The sequence below is a fragment of the Myiozetetes cayanensis genome, unplaced genomic scaffold (assembly GCF_022539395.1).
Source record: "Myiozetetes cayanensis isolate MyiCay16 unplaced genomic scaffold, myiCay2020 scf4, whole genome shotgun sequence".
Taxonomy (NCBI): Eukaryota; Metazoa; Chordata; class Aves; order Passeriformes; family Tyrannidae; genus Myiozetetes; species Myiozetetes cayanensis.
Window position 1 is genome coordinate 59,438,715 of NW_026087631.1, and position 10,043 is coordinate 59,448,757.

Consider the following 10,043-nt stretch of genomic DNA (forward strand, 5'->3'; position numbering starts at 1 on the left):
TCCACAGTCTCATTCTCTAATCTATATATAAATCCAGGACTGTCCTGTCTTCAGTGCAGAATCTGGCACTTGCCCTAGTTAAACTTCATAAGGTTGGTGATTGCCTGTTCCTTTGATTTGTCAAGGTCTCTCTGTAGGGCCCCTCCGTTTTTGAGGGAATCAACAGCTCCTTCCAGTTTTGTATCATCTATTTTTTATTATCTGTAAATTTAGTATCCCTTCGAGTCCTGCATCCAAGTTGTTTATGAAGATATTGAGGAGCATAGGGCCTAAGATGGAACCCTGCAGAACCCCAACAGTGACAGATTTCCAACCTGATATGGCCCCATTCATTGTAACCCTTTATGCCTGATCCATCAACCAGTTGCTCACCCGTGATCATGATGCATGAGAAATGTCCACTGGTGAACAACCTGCCCTATGTGTGTTGCACTTTGTCAGAGGCTGGGCAGAGTCACCTGGGAGCTGGTAGTGAGCTGGATGTGAAATGGTTATTTTTCCTTCTGAAGAAACATATTTGGAATGTTATCAAGCTTCCTAGAACAGCAGCTAGTCTCAACTAAATGGAGCTGAAGAGAAAGAAGAAATTAATCCTGCAGCTAAATACAATAAAACATTATGCTTTCCTCCTTACAATGTATAGTAAAAATTATTACCAAAACCTGAACACGTTTTCCTTTGTAGCTCTATAGCTCTTTCCTCCAACTGAAGATCTATAAAAATATGCCAATGATGGTTTAGGAGGGGGTTGCAAATTCGTTTGTCTTTAGGTTTTGGTTTGGGTTTTTTTGTTTGTTTGTTTGCTTTTTTCCGTTTGTGAGATTTTTTTTATTTGTTTGTTTTTGTTTGTTTGTTTTAAGTGCCCTTATTTCTTCTTACTGGCTGCACTCTGAGGGGGAAGAATCACTCAGAATGGTTGTGTATGCTTTTCTGCACCAGTAAAAAACAATGAATATTTCTTGCTCCTGACCTTCTAACCTTAATACTAGCTTTTCATTCCAGACTCTGATTCCAGTGTGACTGCCTAGCAATGTTTCTGAGAAAAAGAACTTTTTTTTTCTCTGACACTTCTCCCCATACTAAATTGCCAGATGAAGTTATTTCCTGGTAAACAGAAGGCAGCCAAATGCTCCCTGACTGCCCCTATTTCTCCAGCACCTCCAGTTTCAGAGTGGTTGTGTGCTGTGCTAGTGCTCGCATTAACTTTCATTGTTCTTTCTTGCTGGTGGGGGTAACTCCTGTAGTTTCTGTTTTACAGTTGAGCATTATGGGACAGAATGGAGACATTATCTGCCACTCACTGAGAAGGTCATGATTCTGAATCCAAAGGAAATCTTCAACATGCTGAAATTAGTGGGAGTTTTACAGACAGAGTTTTCCCCATGAGTTTGAAATAAAGTCACATATATGGGTTTAAATACCAAAGGCCAAACTTTTGCTGATGAGCCACTACTTAGGTGTAGCAATCGCTGTTTCTTGTTACAGCTATGAAAACATCTTATATTCAATGTTTGAGGCCCGATGTCTCTATTTAAAATGCTGTGAGTGGTAATTGTCTCTTGATTTAAGATTTTGGTGCAAAACGAGACTATGACTCTTAAATGCAAAATTGCTAGATGCAGTAAGCACAGGAGAAGATAGGTACCGGTGTGTTTGATAGTAACAGTTTCTCAGTGAGTGATAAAAGAGACCATCTTAGCCAGATTTTTCCACTGGGTTCCTGCAGGGCTCACTGCTCTTTGATGCACTCCTGGATTTGCTCTTCAGTGAGGGCACAGATGCATCTCCAGCAGCAGTATAAATTGTGGCATTCAATGCATTCAGATATGTATTCAGAGGAAGAAATCCATCGTGTTTCTTGTCACTCGGAAGTCCTTGAGCAGTAGGTTTTCAATATTTTCTTCAGAAAAGGTGTGCTTCAGCTGTATCTGTAACAGAAGAGACTTAACTTTGCTGAGGAAGGGTTATGGGATAAAGACGCCACAAATAACATTGTTTATAAACCAAAACTTAAACAAAATAATAACCATACCGCTCAGACATCTCAATTTTACTGTAAGGGGTCTTTCAACAGGCTCCTAAGGCTGTGTATTCATGTGTGAGTAGGTGTGACGATTTCCAGTGCAGAAGGATTTTGGCAAACTGATATTTCTTCCATGATTACTGGAAGTGAGATTGCCCCTAAAGGTGTATGGCTGCACCCAAGGTAATCATGTTTCATTGTCCTTTTAATCAGTTGATGAGGGAAACTGTCCCTTGCAGAATAGAATTTCTGTCTTATTAGTTAGACATCTCAAAATAGGTTGGGTGAGTCATGTCCTTAAGGTGCCTGTCTTCCTCTGTTGACTGTGAAGGGAGCTGGGGGGAGGTAACTAGGAAAAATGCACATACTTATGGATATATGGATATATAAAATTGGATTACACTAATCCTACTTCTATTTTTTAAAAACTAATATATATATATTTAAAATATATAAATATATATACTCCTAACATTTAATTTCCAGTACCAGGTTCCAGATCAGTGCCATTTGTATTGCCATTTTTTTCAGCAATAGCTGGCTCCATCCACAAGGAACCAAAGCTGCTGTGGGACTCAGCACTGTGACAACTCACGGTTAGAGGTTGTTTCCCAAAGGGGTGTTAAGGACCAAATGAGGTGCCTGTGCCTCCTTCCCATGGCATGCTCTGTCATCTGGAAACCACCCAGAGTTATTCACATGCAGGTGGAAGACACAAGGGTGTTTGTATGAGATACAGCCAGCCACCAACAAAACAGTCATTCTGCCCTGCTCATTACCCAGTGAGCCCAGGTGTTCCAGGACCTGCAATAACCAAAACCAGAGCAGACAAGACTTTATTTTAGCTGAACTTATTGTTGCTTTTTAGATCAAGTCTGATTGCTAAAATTCTCATTTTGTCTTTGGAAGCTGTTACTTCCATAACTTGCTAACAGTCTTTCATCCAGTATCATCCTTATCTAGAGATGTCATCTACCTGGAGCACAAATGAGACACTGGGGCATGAGGGTCACTTGAACATGCATGGCCCAGACCATCTTCCCATGGGAATTACCCACCCCATTCATGGCCTAGGAAACATTTCAGCCCCTCAAGGCCATCAGGCCCTGCCCTGCCTAGCCATGCACCTCACTGGTTGGGATTCCAGCTTATGAAACAATATCCCCTGCTGGCCTTGGCCTGTCCCAATCCCAAGGAGAGTGCACAGGCCTAGGGCTACCCGGCTCTCTGGGAGTAGAGTGAGAAGAGGATCTGTTGGAATGAGTCCAGATGAGTATGACAAATGTGACCAGAGAGCTGAAACAGCTTTCCTATAAGAAAAGACTGAGAGGGTTGGGGCCATTCAGCCTGGACCTTTCAGTACCCAAAATGGGCCCCTAACTAAGAGGGACATCTTATAAGAACATGTAGTGTTATGACAACTGGAAATGGCTTTGAACGGAAAGAAAGTAGATTTATATTAAATATGAGAAAGAAACTCTTTAGTGTCACAAGGATGAGGAACTAGAACAGTTTGTCCAGAGAAGTTGTGGACAGCCCAAGTTGGATGGGGTTTTGAGCAACCTGGTGTAGTGGAAGGTGTCCCTGTCCATGACATGTAGGTTGGATTAGAAGTCCCTTCCAACACAAAGCATTCTATGATACCATGATAGGTTTGAACTACCAGGTGCTGCCTGCTGCTCTGGGGGTACCTAGGGAGACCCTGGCCCTGGTGGCACCCTGACAGGAAGGTGAAGAAATTCATATTTATCTGGAAATTAAAAACATGTCAGTGAGTGCAAACTTCTAAAGATATTTTCTTTACTGGGCATATAACCTGGTTTCCAGAGACTTTCTCCCTCTACTATTCTCCACTGCTGAGACCTAGCTAGAGGTCTTCATCTTTTATTAGGTTCGTCTGTGAGCATAATGTAATTGTGCACCTGATAGGTGCATTAGCTTTCATGTGATGATATCTTCCTTTTCAGACAAATCAACTACAAAATCTATCACACTTGAGTGATTGCAGGTAACTGTGCACCAAGTGGGAATTTCAGGCCCCTGCTGAACAAGCAGGTCTTGTCAAATGCCAGACACTGCAGGTTCTGGTCAGTGTGACCCATGTGTTAAAACCCACTCAGGGAGAAAATAAAGCTGATTATCTGCTGTTTCCTCAGCTCACTGGCTGTTTACGTGTATCTTAGGAAGGCTTTCTGACACAGCACTGTAGAGCAGCCTATCTATAGCTTTATATTACCAGTCCTGAGATAGAGCGGCAAAAAACAGCAGAGAAGAAATGAGATCTGTTCCTGGAAATCAGCTCAGGCACAGACAATTGAAACTTATAGCAGAACAAACCACGACTGGTTTAAAGCACTTAAATTTTTTGTTTTCCTCAATTTCCACAGTTGGTGTTTATAATACACACCTAAGCAGGGTGATGCAGGTTATATCAAGGAGGTGGCATAGGTGCCACTGCCACAGTCTCTTTCCAGAAATAAGAAATATGCTACCAGCCTCTTTGAGGGGGTGCAGGACTGAGGAAGGCCTGACTGCACTGAAGCCCATCAGTGCTTCCCCAGCAGGGCTAAATTGCATTAAGAAAGGTGGTCATCTTGGAAAAATAGCTATGAAAAAAGCAACTTGTCCAAGGACTGTAGGGACAAAGAACCATGACACACACCAACCAGGCTGCTGGATTTGACAAGCATGCTTTTGATTTCAGAAGGCAAAAGTAAACTGGTCTTTTATCAAATTTTCCATTTAAGTTTTTTCTCCTTTGATAGTGACATCTCTGGAGATATTTGTGTCCTTGTCAAAGTTGCAGGATAGAAGAGAATGAAGCCAGATTTCTAGTACTTGACCGAAAATGTCTCAAAGACTGGTAACCCCACTTTCTGTGTTTTGGTCCCTGCAATTGTGACATTGACATGAATTGGGCAACTGAAAAGATAAAGTCTTAGTGAGTACTGGAAAGAGACCTGCTACCACTGGGAAACACATTCTGTACAATCTTCAAATGCCTTGATTTAGGTCTCACATTTTCAATGCTAAATTTGATGGCCAGTCCTTGGATTCACAAAATTTCTGTGACTTCTTGTTAAAAAGATTTGTACTGCAAAGGTTTGAAAGGTAGAAATGAGCCTGGCAAATAAGTCCTCTTAAGAAATTATTTTGGGAGCTACTGTTATCACCAGTGATCATTCTAGAAAAAAAAAATATTTTGCAAATAAATAGCACTTCAGACTTGCACTTTAGCAATGGGCTAATTTTCTGGAATTATTTCAGAACTGTTCCTTTATAAAGCAGTTGCATTTAAGATTTCATTTCTTGTGTAAGTTCAGGATATTTTTTGAGAGGGGTGATTTTCATTCTTTGTCCCCAGAAGCGGGGGTGGGGGGTGGGGGGGGTGGGTCACCATTTCTGTGCATTGTCAAGCAGCCTGATGGTATCTGTGCTGCTAAAATGAAAGAACACCAGGTTGTGGGCTTTAGAAAGGGTTACATGAGTATTTTTCCTGTTGAATTATTTAGTGTGATTTTGGTCTGTGCTAGCTAGACCTCCCCCCAGAGAGCATTTGGGCACAGCTGAACTACTCACATGGGCCATGGACTGTTACCAGCATAACAACTATTTTTGAGGGGTTGTGGTACTGGAAATGAACTGACCTATATCCCTTTGCCTCTGGGACTGTAGAATAACGCCTATCCAGTTTTATTTACTGTTGTAACCACTGATTATTTGCTCTTTCCCAGGAATTCCTAGACTTGATTTACTTTAATCACATGTCCGTATCTGTTTTGAAATTCTCTAGCATGCATTAGGGACAGACAACAGTCCATTAGGGACAGGCAACAGTCCAAAGGGTCAGTGTTCAAGGCCACAGAAATGTTCCAGTTTTTAAAGTATAAATGAAACTTGACCATAGTGTTTCAGTCATCTGAGATCTCTAAATGGGGCTGGGAAATTTTAAGAAACCAGGATCTCTTTTCAGTATTGAACAAAACGTCAAGCAATACTCCATATGTTCCTTCAAGCTATTTTAAGTTAAACCTGCATGGTACAGTACTTGATCATATTAGATAATTTATGATAATCACCTCATATCCTTGGCTTCATTCCCTAGGGAATAATTTCTTAATAAATATATGTGAAATCCCAGGTTATTGCATTAGCATCTGTGAATACATTGTTGTTTTGTCTGTGAAATTCCTCTGAGAGTTACTGTGTCAACGTTTGTTGTGCAACACTCTTATTTGCTGTGTAACAGGGTGAGAACATCAGTAGTTTTCCTGTAAATATGAATTTTTTTCTTGGCTGACACAGTGTGCAGAGCCCTGCCAAGAAACATTTGGGTAGTGGCTGCATTCCTTACTGGCTTGATTGGTGTTCCTGTGGGTGTATGCAGATATGTGTCTGTACATAAGTGTAAAAGTACACATCTACTGGATGGGCTGAACATGCTTCAGCATTGGCACCAACGATCCCATTGTTGACACAGCCATGGATGTTGTAGTCCTCCATATAGGCTGCAGCTTACTTGAATGTGTGAGCTTGCAGAGAGATTCCACCGAAAGCTTAGTCATTCTTGTCACTGAGGGTCACTGGGTGTCAGGACTCTGGCTTAGTTTTTAGCCTTATGATACATGTCCTATTTTTCTAAAATCAACAAGACTTGTAAATACTGACAAAAACCTTGACTGCAGCAACAAAGCAGCAGGAGCAATTAGTCCTTGGTAGATGCAGTTGTGGCTGACAGTGCTGGCCCCAGCTCCGTATTTGTGCCACCTCTTCAGAGCCTTAAAGTTGGTTGAAGTCTCAAAGCACTGCCCTGTGATCCTGCTAATCCATTCCAATCTCCCCAGGGTTTAGTAACTCAGCCAATGTATTTCCCTAGTGCAGCTACATGGTCTCCAGATCAGGCTATCTTGTGTCTAGACAGCTTAAAGAGCAGGAAGAGTAGATATGCATAGCCTAAGGCCATCTTTGGGATTCACAGAGATTTAGCTGTCTCAGAATGAGACTTTATTGGTGAGCTTCCATAAAATTTGGTAGAGGAAACGATGCAGGGAGAAAAAAAGAACAAATCTCCAACAATTCTGTACATAATGTCCCCAAATTTTCCCCCTGAGAGACACAATACTACTTCCTCTAGTTTCAACCAGTGTTTGAAGGATCAGAAGGATTTTGATTGCATCTTGGTGGGAGCTTTATGCTCTCAGATTGACAATATCCAGTATATGTGTTCTGAGAGCAATGGTATGTACTGAAACAAAGATGACAATCCTATTTTCAGGGAGATATCAACATGTATGTGTCCTGGGAGACGATCCAAATAAATTCACTCTCACTCAAGAAATGCCAGCTTTGGCGTCTTTTTCTGTTTTGAGAGAATTTACAGCAGCCTTTGATGCTACATGTGCCTGGAATAATTGCACAAGCAGAATGCTTGTGCTTGTGCTTTATGCATGTCCCAGTACTTACGTAGCTCTCCTCATCATAAGATTTGATAACCTGAGTAACAGTTCCCAAAATAAAAGAACATTGCTTATGTTTTTTGGTTGCCTGTTGGGATCAATAAGGTCTGTAATATGAGCAAGTTCAGTTATCATCATACACTGTGCAATTATTCAGGAAGTGAACTCTACAATAGTTGTAAAAATCTCAGTGTACTTGCTGTGATACTGTCTGGTTAAACTATCATTCTTCTCAAAAGCACTATTTGCAGCTGTTTGTCGCTGCTTTATTTTGTATATTCACACTTAAAACAGTTCTTAGAGGCTTGGATATAATAAAAATCCAGTTAGAGAGGTGCTTAAGTGAGCTGACAGTTTTCCTGGCTGTGGTGTAGGACTCCACTCACTGGCTCCTGACCACAAGAAATCAAATAAACTGCCTGAGGAATACATGCAGGAGAGCAGGTCCCAGAGGCTGAGCTCCGAGCAATCAGAGTTAAGCCAGAAGATCCAGTGTGCCAGCACCATCCTTCTGCTGGTCAGAGACAACTCCTCTGTGTTTTGCAGTAGAGAGAGGAAGAAATCAGTAGCAATTTCTATTCCTGCGACCCCTGTCACACACAGGAATGTATGGCTCTACTGTTTCTCACAGTGGCAGCTCATCACAGTGAGCAATGCAGCAGAGCCACAGCATGGTGGGAGTGGAGCTGATTTGTAACAGCCTTATGAATACTGTGATGCAATGGTTTTAGGTGGGTGCAAGACCAGGGCAGGAGGTTATTGAGTAAGATTCTGTTGGGGCTGGAAAGAGAAAGCACAAAGAAGTGATGAAACAGCTCCCAGACTGGAAGCAATTGGCAAAATCATCAGGTGTAAAGATCTGTCCCCAAAGAAGTTTCAAGCATGATTCCTTAGGTTATGACTGTCAAATCAAAAAACAGCAAGATAAGCTCTATGAGAAAGGAGATGGAATAGTGGAAGTGTACTGGCCAAAGCTGTCTAAAGAAGACATTAACAGAACAGGAGAGAAAAGGGACCTCTCAGTGGAGGGGAAAAATATATCTTGTAAATATTATTTTTTGACAGTTTTTTAATGTTTTCAGGTTATGTTCTACTTCAAAATATTTTTCTTTCAGATAGTGATGTTATGCTTTTATCAGGGTACCAAACTGCTGATCTGTTGTCATCTGGGAAGTTCTTGCCCAGCGCTACAAATCAGGGAATGGTTTGGGAACCACAGCAGTCTGCTCCATGTGGATGTCCATGGATTTCAGGATATAAACTCAAGGATCTATGAGAAGCCCACTAGGGATACAGACTCTCCTGTTCTTGAACCTGTTGCTCTGCATGAGGCAAGCCTTTTTACTGAGCAGTTTGTGATATCTTCCAAGTTACTGGCCTCAGATGATCCTATCAGTAGGAATAAACAAGTTTTTCTGTATCTAGATCTGTTTACCTTACCTCAATCTGAGTTAAATTTAATCTTCCACAGCTGTCCAAATCTCAGGTCATCTAATATAAAATTCCTTCCAAGTACCCTGACACATGGTGATGAGGCAAATGTGCATGCAAAAAAAAAGGATGTGTTTATTTAATTCAGGTAAAACAAAGGGGTTTACCACTCTCTGCCAGGTAATTTTGATTCCATGCAACCATGGTCCCTTCATTGTTCCTCCCACGTAACACAAATCCATTTGATTTTGCTTTCTTACCAAGAAAAAACGTCCTGCAGTTCATTATTAGTTTAATATCAGTATGGTGGACCAAAGTGACTGGAGATGCTTCTGTACTGAAAGGACCAAAGTGTGGCCAGCAGACATGCATATCATGGGCATGGGTGTATGACTGGACAGACTGTTGTCCCAGACATTGTTCTTACATGAGAACCTGGTTTTCCTTCAATACACACTTACATCGCTTTGAAGACAAGTTCAACCTATTCACCTTACTTTTCCTTCCAGGCAGCATCAGACAATCAACTGATTGGTTAAAAAATAAAAAAAAAAATACATCATATCTGTTCTAAAATGCTGTAAGATATCCTCAATTGAAATGGCCCTGATGTGCCAGGGAAGTTGTAAGTCAGGCAGGGAAAGGACTGTGGTGTCACAGCACAAAGGGGAGCAGATCGTTCCTGGACACCTGCAGTCAGGCAGCTAGGAGGAAAAGTGTCCACGCAGAAGGAGCAGACTGGGCTGAGAATCAGTAGGGGAAAAGATGGAGTGGGTAATTAGAAAGAAAAAGGAGAGAAAAGGGATCCCTGAAAAGATTTACATGGGTCAGATAAACAGTGAGATGCCAGGGACTGAATGCAGCATCTGAAATGCAGCCTTCATTAATATTTTGTCTGTGTTACCTCAGACTAATTTATTTAATGGACATGGAGAGCTGTTTCTGATGATGTATTGAGATGATTATCATGCAACTTATTGTTTTTTTGGAACAGGAATTCTCAACATTTCTTGAGGCTCTCTGCTGGTTTTTTACATTTCCCTATGTTTGAAGACATGAATCACCAAGTCACTATTATTTCTGTGTTATCTGTCATGAAATTTCCAAGTTATTTTCTCTTTTCTTCAGCAGCT